At 41.6% G+C, this 12,001-nt stretch overlaps 1 protein-coding gene across 3 annotated transcripts in view; it reads right to left on the bottom strand.

Moving 5' to 3' along the window:
• Positions 1 to 12,001, bottom strand: part of KCTD1 (potassium channel tetramerization domain containing 1) — a 196,556-nt gene that overhangs the window by 83,961 nt on the left and 100,594 nt on the right. The window lies entirely within an intron of this gene.

Here is a 12,001-nt window from a genome sequence, read left to right on the forward strand (position 1 = left end):
ATGAGTTCTGCTCTAAACTGGTGGACTTCTTCCTTTAGATTTAGCCACTTATCTTAACCTCTTACCTCTCCTGTACTTTGTTTACTATCTTTTCCCTGTTTTCCTTCTTACTCCCATATCACCAAAGTGTCCTTTATCCCGTGTTATCTGTCGTCACCAAAAACAGTTTGATGTATCTAAGGCTGTGGATATATAGATGTCCTTCCCAACGATGTTTGTGCACTAAGGCGGTGACTCCAAGACCACAGGACCACTTCCCTCGCCTGCCAAGAGCAGCATCCAGGGAAAACCCAGGCAGGGAGGGCCTGTCATCCTGTGCCAAGAGGTAAACCTTGGCCCCATAAAGCGCCTGAGCATTATTAAACATTTCCTATGTCAGGCATTTCATAGTTATTTTTATTGGTTCTTTTTACTGCGTGTAATTCTGCATCAAAACTGTGTTCATTTTTACTTTTAATTAAGTGCTTTGAGTGAAATGGAAAAGACTGAAGGTCCTACGGAGCAAGTCTTCAACTGCCGAATGGTCAGGGAATAGATAGAGAAACTCGGAGAACTGGGACTGGTCCCAGAGAGCCTGAGACCCCCAGCGAGGAGCCAGCCAGTCCTCAGCCACCGCAGGAAGCACTCCACTCCAGGGGCTTGGCTTTGTATTAAGAAAATACCTTCAATCAGCCTAAGACCCTGCATAGCTTTCAGCCACTGATGTCTCTGGTGCAGACTGACATTTGCAAGACTGGGATATTCATTTCATCCTAAATTATAATGTTCCTTTTCCTAAAATTACAAAAACACAGAAATCACATTAAGATTCTTTCTGTTTTAAAAGGACGCCCTTACCCATACACTTGTGCTTTGTTGTTTCTTTTTCTTTCCTTTAATACCTAATTGTACCACATTTGTACCTTTGGTTATAAAGCACACAGCTTAAAGAGTACCACTGTATTCAAGGTCTGGAGTTGGAACTAGACCCTGCTAACTTCGCTTCTTGGTAGGTGGGTACACTTGAGAAATTATACTTCCGAAAGGTCAGTTTTTTCTCAGCTGTAGAATACGTATGATCACGGTTCCTATCTTCCTCCTTCAGCTTGTTTATCCTATGTATCCTGTAGACGAAGTATCAGCACAGTTATCACACTGGCAGGGGTGAGTCTTCCAATTACGTGCCCGGCTCCCCTACAAGACTGAGTGATTCCTCCAAAGACAAGGATTTTTTTCTGGGTCTCCTTGGTCTGCCTAGCCCAGTATCTGACACTAGGAACTGTCCCACGAAGTCCTGACAGTAAAATCGCATACAGGCAAGCCCTCTGTAAACGGCAGGGCACAATCCATATGCACCTTACTGATTCTTTGGGGTGTGGCCCCCAGACCCAGGGTGTGGATGAAACATGTGAGCTGTAATTAAAATGTAAAAGGTGAAATGGTACTGCTTCTGAATTTCTTTGGGTTACTGTACACATACGCAATCTTAAAATATGTGGATTAACAACAGAGTTGTTCCAAGCGGTTGATTATGTGGTGAAAGGTGGCAGCTTATTCAAGTTGGGACATCTAAAATCCCAGCAGTGTCATAAGGCTTGCCCAAGAGGGTGGCAATGTTACAGCAAAGAAAAGGCTTAAGTTTTTGACAAGGTAATATTTTATTGTTATTATAATTTTTGAGTTTCCACAATCCCCTTACGCACACTTAAGGTTTTTTTTTTTTTGAGACAGAGTCTATGTCACCCTTGGTAGAGTGCCGTGGAGTCACACCTCACAGCAACCTCCAACTCTTGGGCTTAAGCAATTCTCTGGCTTCAGCCTCCCAAGTAGCTGGGACTACAGGCGCCCACCACAAAGCTTGGCTATTTTTTGTTGCAGTTGTCATTGTTGTTTAGCTGGCCGGGGGCAGGTTTGAACCCACCATCCTGGTGTATGTGGCTGGCGCCGTAACCACTGTGCTATGGGTGCTGAGCCAGACACACACTTAAGGTTTAAATATTCAGTCTTTCTGCTTGCTCAGGCCACCTTTGCTCTCGTTTCATAGACACTAATACACACCACTTGTTCTCCAGGGTTTACTTGTGAACAGTCCTCCAATGAGATAGGACCCCCCTCTCCAGCTAGTCCTCTAGACTCGCCCTAGGCATTCCACTGTAGTTTCTGCAGTGTCTTTTCTCTTAAGTATTTCTGCTACTTCTCACTGCCAAATTCCTACCCTTGCACACAGTAAGTGCTCAATAAATGCTTCTATAGGGGAATTCGATTTTCAGAGTTTTTCTGTACAGCCTTCTCCCTTTACCTTGCTTTTCTCATCACTCACATTCTCAGAGGTGGGAAGGCTGGAGAGAGCACTTACACGGTAGGATTCTATGATTACCTCATCTTCTTCACAAGTTTTTTCGGGGGAAAAGCAAATGAAGCTAGCATAAATCGGCTTTCTAATGTTCTTGTTATACTCTTATTTAGGTCTGTGTGTTTCTACAGCAACATATTTTTAAACTGCCAGCTCGATCCCCTGAAAAATAAACATTCTGCAACTCTCTTTCTTTCTGGAGTAAAAATCCAATGAGATATAGTTTTATCAGAAAAAATACCACAAAATAGAAGTCAATATTCTAGACAAGCTGGCTTAATAAAATAGACTATTCTAAAAGTCCATAAATTTATCCCATAAGGACTGTGCTAACTGAATATTATATTTAAAGGGCAAACCAATTAGAGGCAATAAATTCCTGCACTGTCATAGCAATCATTGCCATTTTATAAGAGCACTTTGTCACACTAAAAACAAGTCATAAGAGGTCATTAATCGGTCAGCAATATTATATCAAAACGCCACCAATTATCCTGACTCTGCAGTCTGTTCAAAACATATTAATGTAACTCAACTTTAAGTAGAATTTCTATTGATTTATATAGCGTCCAAGTCAGAAGTTTCATATTAGGAAATTGTAGTCCATTTATGCATTAGGCAAATGCAAACACCATAACATAGGATCTAGCCAAATACAGGCCCTACTTCTATAATACTGAAACTAAAGGATTTACCAAGGTTACTGCATAAAGTAACCTTCGTGTGAAGGTTACATTCTTAAGAAACCCAGTATTATGGCCACTCCTTTAATCACAAACCATTCCAAATAAAACCCTAATCTCTTACAAAAAAAAGTGTTGATTTCATGCTGTTCATGGCTGTCTCATTTCACTTGTGAATCTGCTGGCGTTTGGGCAGCATTATGTCCATCAGCGAGCTCTCCACCTCTCTTTAGTACTTGAAAATTTCCAACGCTCCATAAAGAGCAATAGGAAGGGCTTGTAGAACAAACCTAGGATGGTAAATCGTGCCTGGGCCACAGCACATACACTTCTTAAAGCAGAGACAGGAGAACAGGCTTTGGGGCAAAGGGGGAGGAAGGTTCAGGTAGGCCAGAATGCAGGAGGCTGCCCTGAGACTTCCCATCTTCCAGAAGACCTGGAGAAGTGCTACTGGCTAGAGTCTCTGGATGCTCCAGAAGAAAGGCAGAGGGGTCCTGCATAGCACCCAGACAAGCTACTTCCAAGAGAAACCTGGAAGCTGAGACTGGGACTTTATGATAAAGATCCACACTTGTTCAAATGTAAAACATTCTGTGCTAAGGTAACACGACGGTAGCAAATGTTCAGAGAGTGCTCCTGTTTTCAGCACTTTTCAAATAGAAATTCATTAACACTGACGATCCTATGATAGATACAGAGACTATTGTTATCCCCATCTGATCAAGGAGGAGGCTGAAGCACAGGAGGTCTGGGCAGAGCTGAGATCTGGTCCAGGGGGACAGGCTTGGAAGTCTGTTCTCAACCAGCATGTGATATGGCTTCTCAAATGAGATTGTTCCAAACCCTGGACCCCGAACAGGCTGGAGGCCCCACAGAGGGAGATGGAAGGGTGGTACTCGCTGGAAATATTCTTCTATGGACCCTGCATATCTACGTCACTGTTTTGTAAAGCTGTGTTTTAACAAGTTCTCTCTTCTTTGGTTGTTCTAGGAAAAGATCTAATGTCGTAATGTGATCTAATGTTCTATCATCTTCTCTTCATTTGATTCTTTTCTTTTTGTATCAACAGATCGTGGACTTAAAAAGCACAGAGTCTGGAATGAGACAGGCCTGGGTTCAAATGCCAGCATAGTCACTTACCAGTGGTTGGGACATAAGTAAGTTAGTATCTATGAACCTGAGGATTTACCAAGGTTACTGCATAAAGTAAGTAACCTAAACATAAAGCTGCCTCCTTTGCAAAATGGAAATAATAACCTAACTCCTAGAAGGGCTGTGTGGGATTAAACAAGACAGCGTGCAGACCAGTGCTCATAAACTGCCTACAAGTCTATGAGCAGCGGGATGGGGCAAGACCCTGCACTTCCCACAAGCTCCCAAGTGATGCAGAAGCTGCTGTTCAAAACCTTCAGTACGTTCTGATTATTATCAAAGATTATGTTCCACTTCATAGCTACAGGATCAGTCAGAAGTCGTGACGGCTTAAATCACATTGGTCTCTGCAGACTGACACCCAACATCACGAATGTCTCGTGTCCCCAGCTCTCCCTGCACGTGTCCTGACTGGAGAGGACCTAACAGTTACTCACCAACCCATGACAGCTGGGAATGTGGGAATACTGCATATTTCTAAGTTATGTTCCTTAAAAGCTACATGTCAAAGACGTATCAGAATTAACTCATAAGCTCAAGAAATGTATTATAAACACTTGTCAGACTAAAAAATGAAGATTTTGAGTCTCAAATTTCATATATTGTATGCATATATGTTTATATATGAAGATAATATCCACAAATATTTTATCTAAATAGAGAATAAGACTATGAAATTATCTATCTATCTAGTGCATTTAACTAGCTTTGGTCCCTGGACATAGTGGAAAGGGCTCAAATGGGAAGCTGTGAATAAATGATAGCTCCCTTTCTCTTGTGTTAAGAGAGGAAGGCTGGGACTTGAATGGTGAGACACTGAACTGAGCTGGTTAACCTAGGCTAGGGTCTTGCAGTAAAACTAGAAATTAATAATCACAAGCTGCCAAGGCAGGTGAATTCCTCACAAAGGAAGTGACATCTGTCTCTGTCATTCCTTAGTGTTCCTTCCTCAACCGTCCCCCTTCTCTCCTAGAGGCTGACTACTTGTGCCATCTTAAACCTGTCAGAGCCCTTAGTAGCACATTTTTACTCCTTTCTTCCAAACTGGATCAAAATGCCGTCTTCCATGGTTCCCTGCAGACAGGGAAAAGTAGTACAGCTGACCCTTGAAAAACATAGATTTCAAATATATGGGTCCACTTATAAGTGGATTTTTTTTTTTTTTTTTGAGACAGAGTCTCATTATGTCACCCTCGGTAGTGCTGTGGCATCATAGCTCACAGCAACCTCAAACTCTTGGGCTTAAGCGATTCTCTTGCCTCAGCCTCCCAAGTAGCTGGGACTACAGTTGCCTACCACGACACCCGGCTATGTTTTGGTTGCAGTTGTCATTGTTGTTTGGCAGGCCCTGGCTAGATTGGAACCCACCACCCTAGGTGTATGTGGATGGCACCCTAGCTGCTGAGCTACAGGCACTGAGCCAATATAAGTGGATTTTTTTCAATAATAGCTCCACCTCCCCTACCTCTTCTGCCTCTGTTACCTGAGACAACAAGACCAGAGCCGCCTCCTCCCCCCACCAGCCTACTCAACAGGAAGATGACAAAGGAGACCGCAGAGATAACCCACTTCCACTTAATAAAAAGTAAGAGTGTCTCTTCTGAAAGATTTTCCTAATAACATCTTCTTTCCTCTAGCTTAGTTTAAAGGCATATACAGCACATGGTACACACAACATAAAAAACGTGTGTCAATGAACTATTTATGGTCATTAGTCAGGCTTCCAATCAACAGGAGGCTTTTAGTGAAATATGGGGGGAGTCAAAAGTTATAAGTGAATTTTTGACTGCACAGGGGGTTGGTGCCCCAAAGCTCCAAATTGCTCAAACTGTAATTAAAGGTGTGATGAATCCAAATACTTCCAGGAAAGGCTGCATTCTTGGGGTAGAGATGGGCGGAGGGGGCTGGGTAGTGGAGCACAGGCTGGTAGAGTAGGGATGACTATGAGGCTCCAGCCTGTGCCTAGTCCTCTCCTTCAAAATCTCTGCAGATTCCCAGAAGAGGTACACCACCTTCACACTGCCTGCTGCACCTCTGGGACTGCCCTGCATCCCACAGGATTAAAAACTGCCAATGTCACTGCCTGGAGAGAGAGCAGGAGCTGAACTGCCCATCTCAGGATGTAGAGGGTCTCCAGGAAAAGGAAGTTACAACTGGGGCTAAAAATGTGAAAACCCAGCCCAAAGCATGTTGCATGCTTGGAGAAGTTGTCTGAAAACTCCAATAAAGCTCAGATACTCTGGGCTTAACAATTATGTAACCCAGCTCCTGCTTTCATTATTTTTGAAAACTCTGTTACCCGAGACTTGGGGAAAATTAACGAGACACACACACACACACACACAAAAGGACCTCTGTAAGTTGACCACCTAAGAGACTGTAACCAACTGGCGAACATAAGGAATTAGGTCTACTGCACTGATACACACATGTGGATGTCCTGTCCATGAAAATTAGGTCAGCTTAAGGAGGTGGTCATTGTAGGAAGGTGGTCAGCTAGGGAGCTTCTACTGTACATATAAATATAAACCAACTGAACCTGTCTGTCACTAATGAAAGCCTGATGTCATATATAAAAGTGTCTCCTTTGAGAAGAATGAAAAGATTGCATCAGGTTGCTAAAGTATAATAAGCTAAAAAAGGAAGAGAGTCTGATTGTAAAGAAAGCATTGAACAGACTTGGGAGGATTACTGAAAGCCCAGAACAGACCCACTAGGTTCAGCCTTCTGTTGTCCTAACGGATATAGCAGGGCCTGACATCGAGTTTATGGCCATGGACATTAGACAATACGTCCTATTCAGGTACAACCTCAGCACATAACCTTTTTGCCACGAGGTATCTCCGAAGGCTTAAATGCTCACTTATTTCTAGACCATGTAGCAGCTCATTCTCTGTTGTAAAGACTCGACACCATTCGGAACTCATCCTCTCTTGAAGGAGAAGAGGAAGCCTTTCAGAAATCTGAAAACCTAACATAAGTTTATAGAGCCTAAAACTTTAACAGGTCCCCTGTTTTCACTCTGAATTTCATGTATCAAAGCAGAGAATTACTTCAGCTTTAAGGGTCCCAGTCCCAGTCTCGGCAAATCCCTGCAGAGGGCAAGGACTGAATCCTGCTCCTCTCTGTAGCATTTAATAAGCAGGAAGATGCTTAACTAACATTAATTAATTTAATTCAGCATCTTAGAACACTAGAAGTGTTAAAAAAAAAAAAAAAGTGTGCCAGTGCAATGTTTCAAATCCCAAAGCCACATTTTCCTTCATTTTAGTTTATCAGAGTCAACCAATCAATAGCCCTTTTTGGACCAATTAATTCACCAATAACTGGATCCTCTTAGATCACAACAGCTATGTGGGGGGGGAGGGAAGAGGGAACTAAAACGACTCTAAACACACTCATTCAAGAGAATGAAAGAGCGGGTCAATTAAAGCAATCGTCACAGCCATTACCACAACTCTTTCTTCCCCCAAAGCCAGGTAATCCACACTACCCCATCCCTTATCTCCAGGGAAGTCTTTAATTGTATAGTGCAGTGACTAAGTCAAGAGCAGTAAAATAGGTTCTACAAATAAAAGTTTCTAGTTTACAAAAAAAAAAAAAAAAGTTTCTAGCTTACGACAAACAGACACAACTACTAGTTTACATGTCAGTCCTAAGATTTCTAACAGGTTAACTATACAGGAACTTCTACAGTAATTGTATTTTGAAGTGGCAATTAAGACACCAGAAAGGTCACTTGGAAGTCAAGTTTTATTGTATAACTGAAGTAGGGCTTTGCCCGGCCTCTGCCAAGGTGAGAACTCTACCTAAGTAGTCCCACCTACAAATAGTGGTCCTATGAAAAGAAGGGCTTCTTTCTGCTTGACATCTTCTTACTAATGACAAGAGGGAGGCCTCTGGATGACAGGCCTCTCCCCTGCTTGGGGAGCCAGGTTTTAAAAGTCAGAGAGATACAGAGATTTAAGTTTCAGATGAATGGGATTCACTTTCTTACTTGGCAGCAAATACTTCTTTATCTGTTTCAAGGATCACCATGGACAATGAACTGACATCTAATGTCGGTTTATATCAGTTTAAAATAATACAACTGAACACTGAAGGCAATATTCAACTTATGAATGTAAAAAAGAGAATATAAAAGTACAGATTTCTTCCCAAAACGACTGCCGTAAACCAATGAGTACATCACCTCTTAACTTTCCTTATTTTGAGCTAGTTAAAATAGATAATGAGGCCAAAATCTTGCTAAAGAGACTACTTGCCGAATGAAAAGTTGATTAATATATAGATTCTTGGTATGGAAGCTAAAATAATAGATGTTCACTATTTTCTGAATGAAGAAAGAAAGATACATACTTAACATAAAAGACATTTAATTTTTCCACCACTTGGACTTTTCATAAAGGAAACTAAACATTCTTACAGGAGAATGATGAATACTGTCACAAGTAATATTAAAAATCCGAAAAATGCCCATTTTTAAGAAGGCAGTTAATCCTAATGGCTTTATTTATTTTTATTTTTTTGAGACAGAGCCTCAAGCTGTCACCCTGGGTAGAGTGCCGTGGCATCACAGCTCATAGCAACCTCCCAACTCCTGAGCTCAAGCAATTCTCCTGCCTCCACCTCCCAAGTAGCTAGGACTACAGGCACCCACCACAACACCCGGCTATTTTTTGGTTGCAGCCGTCATTGTTGTTTGGTGGGGCCGGGCTGGATTCGAACTGCCAGCTCAGGTGTATGTGGCGGATGCCTTAGCTGCTTGAGCCACAGGCGCGGAGCCAATCCTAATAGCTTTACATAACCACTGCAAAGAAGTCCTGCCACAATGGCTCCACTCCTTTCACATTTATGAAAGTTTGATTCCATCAATAAGAAAAAAGAATATCCGTCCTTCTTAGCCTTCAAATTCAAAATAAGACTTTAGCAATTATTTCAGTATTACCTAAAATGCATGCTTTCCCCCCTATTAAGTAGATACATATTTCATCATCCTTCTGACAAGAGCACCTGAGTGAAACCTGGATCCCAGGGCTGTCAGCCTCTGGCTGCTCCTCAAAGGTAAATTAATGAACAACTAACTGTGTCTGCCCATTGGAGGCTGCTCCTGTTTCCAGCTGGGAAACTGTAAGGACTGACTCTGGCCTGCAGTGTAGACAATAAAACACCACCAGTGCATGGGCACCACCATCCCGGAATCTTTCCACTAATAGAAGGAAGTTTAAGTATTTCTGGAGATGATCTGGGTTAGTCAGACAAGAGCAGCTAAACACACCCTGTCACAGCTTCCAAGTGCTTCTAAGTATGTTTTATCATGAGCCAATTTTCAGATTTTGGTTCGGCACAGCCTACAAAAACTTTAGTGACAAAAGTATGACATTAAGAATCTAACTTCTCTTAGCATTTTTTCCCTCTGTGAATGACACAGAACATAATTACAAATCTCTATCATTCATCTAAGCTGACATACTTGTTCTCTCACAAAATGCTGTATTTTTATGCAAAGACAACAGCTAGAGGATGGAGGATACAGTCCCGAAAGTTTTTTTTAAATAGACCACCTGGGAGCTAGCAAGCTGCACCCAAAACTGTATCCTCTTAGATGACAGCAGCTATGTGGGGGGAAGAGGGAACTAAAACTACCTTACTTAGGACACAACCATTCAAGAGAATTAAAGAGCCGGCCAATGAAAGCAACCATCACCACCATCATCACAGCTCCTTCCTCCCCCAAAGCCAGACACTTCACCTGAGTAAAAATCACAAATTCCATAATCATTGGAAAGCATTTTCAACCAGTTCTATAAAATGATAAATGTATTAACACCTTCAAGAAGTAAAAAAAAAAAATCAATGCATTTAAAATAGCAGGCCCTTCATCTTTTGAGAAACTTGCAACTTTAGAAGACAATCAAAACATCAGTGTGTGAACTGTCCTGAAGAAGCCTACGGGGAAGCCAGAGGTGGAATTCAGTGTGACAGCACTTGGGAAGGTGGGTCAGTATTCGGCTAGATAGCCCATGTTTATAATTAGGTAACAACGACTGAAGCTTGAGGTACACAGGGCATTTCCTGGGGATTAATGACTAGCCAGAAGACTTGATGACCTAAAGCAATAACACAGGCCAGCACCTTCTGCCAGTCAATTTGTAGGAAATGCCCTGGACCTCAGTCCTAACAGGGACTTCAATAAATACAGAAGGAAAAACTTTAATATCAATTTTCCACTTAACATGCATTGCATAGATTGCTCGGACTTCATAAAGTGAGTTCCACACACGTTACTAGTTTTAAGGGAACTTATTTTTTTTTTTAAATTTACTATAGCCTACGTGAAATAAATGTGTATGAATATTTATTTGAACTGTTTTAACTAAGAAGGACTCAGAGCTAAGATCCTGTTTGAGAGCTATCATGATCAGATAAGCAACAGATGGACTCTCAAATCTATATTTAATTTGGGAGTTACTTAACAATAACTCAAGAATAATAAAAGCATCAGTATACAGTTTTATAGAACTGATTTACCTTGCTAAGGTAAATAAAAGATGTGGCCAAGAGGTTGCATTCCTTAAAACAAAACAAAACCCCCTAATCTACTGTGGATCTTTAAGTCATGATTCTATGTAACCCTGGTGTCAAGAAACTGGCAGACAGATGCCAGTAGACAAACTATTTCATTATTATCCCAAGAACATGTATGTTTTAATAAACTTTCTTAGCCTTTTAACTGTTAATCAGTTGCTACTACCCTAAACCAGGTCATTTCAGGGGTTCTTTATCAGAACAAAGTGAACATTTATTTTTGCTCTCAAAGACAAAGCAAACCCAAGTTCTCTTCTCCATTCTTAAAACTCTCTAACACAACTTATTTGCTAGAAATGTACTACGCACACCAGAAGTACAGAAAGACACGGAGCCTACAGGTCTTATGTATTTTAGAGAACTCTGGTGTTTATATTATGTTTATATTACCATTCATGGCCCCTTTCTCGGTTGGCCTTGAGGCTTGCCGATTAGCTCAGGAACAAATGTTTGAAAGGGTCAGTTTGTCCAGAACTGGAATTTCTACTCTGGAGAAAGCACAGAGGTACCTGACGCTATTCCTAGAGGGCTTGCCCTGCACTCCCAGATGATCAGTCAGAATTCCTATTTGTGCTCAGTACAGGGAGGTCAAAGTTGTAAAACCTCCAAGTGGCTCTGTCTGCCTGCAGAATTGAAAGCATGGTCCCCTAGAACCTCTGGGTTTCTGACCCCTGCAGTAACCCCCCCAAATGAATATAACTTTAATACTGACAAATATATTCCTCTAGGAAAAACAGTAAGGAAAGAGGTTATCTAACACTTTAAACCCCAGTCTTAATTTAGAATTCGGTACCACTTAGAATTATATACTTTTAGGATTGAAATATTTCCCTCATCTTTCTTGAGGAGACTGAAGCCCAGAGAGGTGAAATGCTTTGCCCCAGCCGGCTCAGCTTCTGGGCTAGCATTCTTATTTCCTAAGTTTCATCTACCTCCGAGATGGTAAGCTCTGTGGGGACAGACAGCAACCCTTCAGTGCCCAGAGCTGGGCACCACAGCCCCCACTCCAATTTGCAGCCTAACTGGTATCGCAGATACCAGGTTCCCACATGAATAATAACTTACAAGAGAATTTAACTTTATGGAAACTATACCCAAAACACCATTTTACATTCAACATGTTACAGTTATCAGCTGGCACTCAAAGGCCAGGATCTCCACTCTCTGCCCCTTCTTTAAAAAAAGAAAGCTACAGGAAGTGGGATTGGCAGGTTTTCTTTTTAATAATTTATAAGTGTTTTTCTAC

This window comes from Nycticebus coucang, chromosome 19 (genome assembly GCF_027406575.1).
Source record: "Nycticebus coucang isolate mNycCou1 chromosome 19, mNycCou1.pri, whole genome shotgun sequence".
Taxonomy (NCBI): Eukaryota; Metazoa; Chordata; class Mammalia; order Primates; family Lorisidae; genus Nycticebus; species Nycticebus coucang.